Below are 6765 nucleotides of genomic sequence, written 5' to 3'. Positions count from 1 at the left end.
TGAAGATTTATACTTCTTTTTTTTTTTTGATGGAACAGCCCTCTGTTGCCCAGTTTGCAGTGGTGTGATCACAGCTTACTGCAGTCTTGACCTCCCAGGCTTAGGTGATCCTCCTACCTCAGCCTTCCAAGTAGCTAGGACTACAGGTACACAGCACCACACCTGGCTAATTTTTGTACTTTTAGTAGAGATGGGATTTCTTTTCTTTTCTTTCTTTTTTTTTTTTTTTTGAGACGGAGTCTTGCTGTCACCAGGCTGGAGTGCAGTGGCGCAATCTCGGCTCACTGCAACCTCCGCCTCCTGGGCTCAAGTGATTCTTCCACCTCAGCCTCCTGAGTAGCTGGGACCACAGTTGGGTGTCACCATGCCTGGCTAATTTTTTTGTATTTTTAGTAGAGACGGGGTTTCACTGTGTTGGCCAGGATGGTCTTGATCTCTTGACCTCATGATCCGCCTGCCTTGGCCTCACAAAGTGCTGGGATTATAGGCATGAGCCACAGTGCCCAGCAGAGATGGGATTTCACCTTGTTGACCAGGCTAATCTTGAACTCCTGACCTCAGATGATCTGCCCTCCTCAGCCTCCCAAAGTGCTGGGATTACAGGCACCGTGGCCAGCCTTAAACATTTAATATTAAGATTTTAATTTGTTCAAAAGGGTAAATAATATTAATATTTTCCAAATGGTTATTAGAAATGATTTTCAAATGGTTACTATATTATACAGAAATGATAGTGATATAATAGTTCATGGACCATTTCATTTACAAAGATCTGAAATTCCCATTCAATATTTAAACCTGTCAATTATTTTGCCCAATTTATTACAGTCAAAACAGCATCATCTGACATACTTTTTATATTTTATCCAAATAATTCCTGGGTAGATTTATTTTTTAAAATAAATACATAGGCTGGGCGCAGTGGTTCACCCCTGTAATCCCAGCAATTTGGGAGGCCAAGGGGGGCGGATCACAAGGTCAGGAGTTCAAGACCAGACTGGTCAACATGGTGAAACCCCATCTCTACTAAAAAACACAAAAATTAGCTGGGCATGGTGGCTCATGCCTGTAATCCCAGATACTTGGGAGGCTGAGGTAGGAGAACTGCTTGAACTGGGACCCAGGAGGCGGAGGTTGCAGTGAGCTGAGACCACGCCACTGCACTCCAACCTGGTGATAGAGCGAGACTCCATTAAAAAAAAAAGAACAAAATTAAACTTCAATAAAGTTTTATTAATTTCTAATGCAGCAAGCAAACATTTACTTGTTACTGCATGCCAGGAACTGGGCTAGGTGTGGGGATGTAAAAATGAATGATGCAGTCTGTACTCAAGAGGAGGTGACATCATAATGGGAGACCGAATGAAAAACAAATACTAATAAAGCAATTTTATACTTATCTACATTTGAAACCAAAGGAGATGGAAAAAATAAATTCTTATATGCAACTAGGGAATGGCAAAAGTTAGAGTTTAAAAGGTAGCCTGGCACTTTGGGAGGCCGACGTGGGTAGATTACCTGAGGTCAGGAGTTTGAGACCAGCCTGGCCAATATGGTAAAACATAGTCTCTACTACAAACACAAAAATTAGCCGGGCATGGTGGCCCACACCTGTAATCCCAGCTACTCGGGAGGCTGAGGCAGGAGAATTGCTTGAGCCTGGGAGGTGGAGGTTGCAGTGAGCTGAGATTATGCCACTGCACTCCAGCGTGGCCTGTCTGAGTGAGAGTCTGTCTCAAAAAAAAAAAGGTATCCTGGACCAAATTGTGAAGAGCATTACTAATAGTGAATGGGGAACAGTCATTTGAATTTTAGAAGAATAACTTCAGTTGTAAGTATGGAAGATAGAATAAGATGATATGAGAGGGTTGAGAGGCCAGTTGGATAAAGGAGGCAAAGAAGAAAGAAGAATTAAATACAAATCTGGAATGTCTGAGGCCATCTCTGATAATCTGTGTAGAACAGATTATCTGCGGGGCAGGAGGGGCGGGAACTTAGAGGACAGGTCAATAGATGCAGCAAACCACCACGGCATACATACACCTATGTTAACAAACCTATGTGTTCTGCACATGTATCCCGAAACTTAAAGTAAAGACAACAAAACAACAAACAGAATATCTGTCAGTCACTACCCCTTTATTCTGCTTCATTTTTTTCCACTGAAACACACACACACACACACACACACACACACACAGAATTTATTATCTGTCTCACTAGAATATTAGATCCATGAGGAAAAGGACTTTGCTTTGTTTATTGTTGTATCCCCAGGGCCTACTATACAAAAAAATATTTTTGAAGGGATGCCTGAAATGACTGGCTTAAGAGAGTAAGTGGATTGCAATATAATCAACTAAAATTAAAAATACAGAAAGGAAAGCACACTTGCAAGAATAAGTGATACATTCTTTTTGTGGCATGATGATTTTAAGGTGCCATTATGAATATGTTGTCTGGACTTGTAGAGATGATGGGGTTGCAGATTGATATTTGAAAGTCATGGGTGCTTAGGTATCAGCAAAAGAATGAATTTTTAGTCAAGGAGACATGATAAACTCTTTATCAGATCTTACAGAGCTGCATGAGAGATAGTTTGGTGTGACTTCTGGTTATTAGAACTGTATTCTTCTTTATCTGCCTCTATTTCCTGGGATTTGTAGGTAATGCTTTACGGCTGGTAAAGCCTTAGGGAATGCTGTTCCTGCAGCCATGCCTAATATACTTTGTCTTGTTCAGCTGAAAGACTCCAGTTTGCTTTAAAGGTGACAACTTATATATACATTCTCAACTGTTTACATAGTTTTGATATAGTTTGCTGAGGATTTCTGTTCTTCCACAAGCCACTTGAAATAACTACTCTTTAAACACACACACATACACACCCATGGAAAATCATGCGATAAACCTTGAACATCACAATGAATACAACAGGAATAAGTAATCTGAAATCTCAAGGGAGATTCAATGGAAACAAAGATGTTCCATAGTTCAATATTTAAGGCTGTTAGCAGGAAGCAATGATTTTCCTTGTTTTTGAGTGTTAACTAGTAGAGCTCATATTTTTTGTTCTTCCAAATAACAAGTGCAAAGTGGTCTTGTAATAAGCATAACCCATGCCAGCTTCCATCTCAAGGCATTTTGCAGTGTTACTTTAGTGAAACATTACCAAGAAACATTACAATTTGACTGCCATTATGAATGTATCTTGAGTTCTCATTCTTTTCACAGTGATTTGATAGGTTTTACTTATTTCATTGGAAAAACAAACTGTAGTATAATTGACTCCACTGATTTTTAATCAAATTGGAGTCTGAATAATACAGTGTATTAAATAGCATTGAGAGTTAGGAACAATGAATATCAAGCATAATATTTGTTGCATCATATTTTTTATAGGCTAAGACTAGTTGCCATAGGCTAAGACTCATCTGTCAAGGTTCAAGTTGGATAAATTATATTATTCAGTTACTACATATGTTCATTATATTTCATTTAAAATGTGATTATTTATATGACTAATAAAATGTACTTTCTCAATGATCTTCATACATTATATTCATTTCAAGAAATGTTACCACTTCAGGAGAGCCACTTCTGTACTTAGAGCAGAAGTAGTTCTGAACATTACACAAATGTCAGTTATGGTGTTAGACACTTTCAGACTGCTTCCCTCAACTGCACTGCTGCCTTTCTTTTTTGTTTAAATTTTTAGTAGAGTCGGGGTCTTGCCATGTTGCCCAGGCTGGTCTGAAACTCCTGGGCTCAAGCAATCCTCCTCCTTGGCTTCCCAAAGTGCTGGGATTATAGCCATGAACCACTGTGCCCAGCCTCTCTTTCCTTCTGAAGGTTTCACCCACCTCCCACCTCGTGCCTCCTATGCCATCTTTGTCAGGCTGGCTGAAATCTAAGTAGAAGGCACAGGCTTGAAAAGGGATAATCTGACTTCTTTTCCAATTCACATGTCCTGTGTACTGTATCATGCCCTAACTCTGGGCTTGGATGAAACACTGCATACACCATACAGAATCGAGTTTTGGCATCCTAAGTGGGTACTGAAGGGCTTGATGACACTACCCAAAAATGTGGATGTGTTAGCTTTCTGTGGGGAGAACCTTGATTAACAGGAACTAGGAAATGGAGGCAGGGAGCAAGATTCTCCCTCCCATGTAAACTCTGAGATGCAGTTCTTCCTTGCAGCCCTTCCGAAGAATTCTCATGCCCTAGGCGGCAAATGTGGCTGAATGACATACCATATATGTGTGTTTGTTTTTGGAAGCTTTGTGTGAAGTGGTAGCCAACACAACAGCACGTTGTGTCACTTTGCTTCAGCTCTTTTCCTTGCCTCAGTTCTCTTTTTTCTCTCATTCATTGTTCTGGGTTTTCACCTCTCAAAGTATAATGCTCTTTTTTCTAGAGGACCCGTTAAGACTATGACCATTAAAAAAATGAAGAAGATAATCTTTTAAAAAATTTTAAAATATATTTAAAGGATAAAAGTGCAGATTTTGCATAGTGGTAAAGTCTGGGTTTCTTTTTTCTTTTAAATCTCTTTTTTTTCACTTTTTTAAAATTGCATTTTAGGTTTCGGGGTACATGTGAAGAACATGCAAGATTGTTGCATAGGTACACACATGGCAGTGTGATTTGCTGCCTTCCTCCCCTTCACCTATATCTGGCATTTCTCCCCATGCTATCCCTCCCCAACTCCCCACCCCCCACTGTCCCTCCCCTATTTCCCCCCAACAGACCCCAGTGTGTACCGCTCCCCTCCCTGTGTCCCTGTGTTCTCATTGTTCAACACCCACCTATGAGTGAGAACATGCAGTGTTTGATTTTCTGTTCTTGTGTCAGTTTGCTGAGAATGATGGTTTCCAGGTTCATCCATGTCTCTACAAAGGACACGAACTCATTGTTTTTGATGGCTGCATAGTATTCCATGGTGTATATGTGCCACATTTTCCCTGTCCAGTCTATCAAGTCTGGGTTTTTAATGTACCCATTACCTGAATAGTGAACATTGTGCTCAATAAGTGCTTTCCTTTTCAGTCCTATTTTTTTAAACTCTATCTTCAATGAATTTTCTTTCAGCTTTTACGAGTTTTTTTCTCTCATCAGCACTCTTGTAAAAAAAGCCAGAATTCACTTGTTTTTTCATGTTCTAATGACACGTTATACTTGAAAATGTATACATCCTCCACCCTTTTCTTCATATCAGTATGCCATGCTCTGTGGTCCAAAACAAGCCCTCTGATTAAGCTTTTATCTGTTTCAGATTTATGTTTCATCTCCATGATCTCAACCATGAAGAGATCAGTAAGTTCATCTTGTTTTTTAATGGCCAAAATGGAATTCACTACAGCCTCTGTTAAGACCTTTGCAAGTTCAGCATGAACTTAAGTACAAAGAGATGTTCTGGCCACATCTATACAGGTGTTTCCCTGTCCATCTTTTTGTTTACTTTGACTTCTTCCAAAAACTCTAGGGTTTCTTTTGCAGCTTCAAATCGTTCAGTGATTATTCTGGGATAAAGGTCTTCAGAAATGTGTAGATCTGCCTGTTTCAGTAGCCCTCCAATGATTAGGACATTCAAATTTGTACTGTCTCTGGTTATATCATTCTGGGCTGTTGCTATCTGTGCTGTTAAGGAAGCTGTTGCATGTTTAATATGCATTTCGTGAAGCAGCACAATGCAGTCTTTAGTAAGCTTGATGACTCCAGCACCAGAAACAAGCACCTTCATGGTGCGCTTTGTCAGGGTAGCTGAGAGAAAGGAGAATAGACCCAAAGTCAGGCAAGAAAATTTATTAACCTGCGGGCTTGCTTAGAGGAGGCAGCAGCCCTAAACTTACAAAACGAGCAGTTTATATGGGGTGAGGGGGTCATACGGGGGTTTTAGGTAACAGGCACAGAGGTAGTTTGTTAACTTGCAACAGACCTGCAATACATTATCCTGTGACTTTTGTGGTGGCAGTCTTTAAAAAAAAGACCAAAACCAGGATTTTTTACAGATATGTATCAAACAGGAATTTATGAATGTGGATAACCAACATATGTTTTCCCTGTCTTCCCTTGAGCTGCCTGTGCTGCCCCATAGTGTAATTAGGTTTTGGTTAATTGTAGCACTGGCAGCCTTGGTGTGGCACCTAGGTAGGGGTTCAGGAATGCAGCTGCAGAGCAATCAGAGGGGGGTGGGGTCAGCCTGCTCAGAGGGGGTTTTCTGAGGCAGCACAGCTCCGTCCCTAACACCCTTGGGCCCCAGGTTGGTCCTCAGGATGTCCTGTAGACCCTGTTGTCACGCTGATGTTGACCGCCAGCAGCCTGCATTCAGGCCACCTCAGCCTTGAGGTTCAGGGTCTTCATCACCATCATAGCTGCTCCAGTGGAGGAAAACGAAGTGAAGCGGCATGGAGAGCACAGAGCCAGTGCAGCCGTTTGCCCATTGTTTTTAATAGGGTTATTTTTTTTTCTTGTTGAGCTGTTTGAGTTCCTTGTAGATTCTAGATATTAGCCCTTTGTCAGGTGCAGTTTGTAAACATTTTTGCCTATTCCATAGATTGTCTATTTTCTCTGTTGCATTTTTTCTCTGTTGCTGTGGAACTTTTTATTTTAATTAAGTCCCATGTATTTTTGTTGCATTTGCTTTTGAGGTCTTGGCCATAAATTCTTTGCCTATGCAATGTTCAGAGGAGTTTTTTCCTATGCTTTCTTATAGGATTTTTAGTTTCTGCTCTTGTGTTTAGGTCTTTAATCCAACTTGAG

The 6765-nt window shown here is 40.6% G+C and overlaps 1 pseudogene; it reads right to left on the bottom strand.

The window, feature by feature from the left end:
- Positions 1-5045: 5045 nt before the first annotated feature.
- On the bottom strand, positions 5046-6375 carry LOC116552178 (annotated as a pseudogene).
- Between the last annotated feature and the right edge of the window lie 390 nt (positions 6376-6765).

The sequence above is a fragment of the Sapajus apella genome, unplaced genomic scaffold, assembly GCF_009761245.1.
Source record: "Sapajus apella isolate SASKATOON/1434 unplaced genomic scaffold, GSC_monkey_1.0 scaffold11, whole genome shotgun sequence".
Taxonomy (NCBI): domain Eukaryota; kingdom Metazoa; phylum Chordata; class Mammalia; order Primates; family Cebidae; genus Sapajus; species Sapajus apella.
Note: the sequence above shows the minus strand (reverse complement) of the source record. Positions and strands in the feature narration are given on the sequence as shown.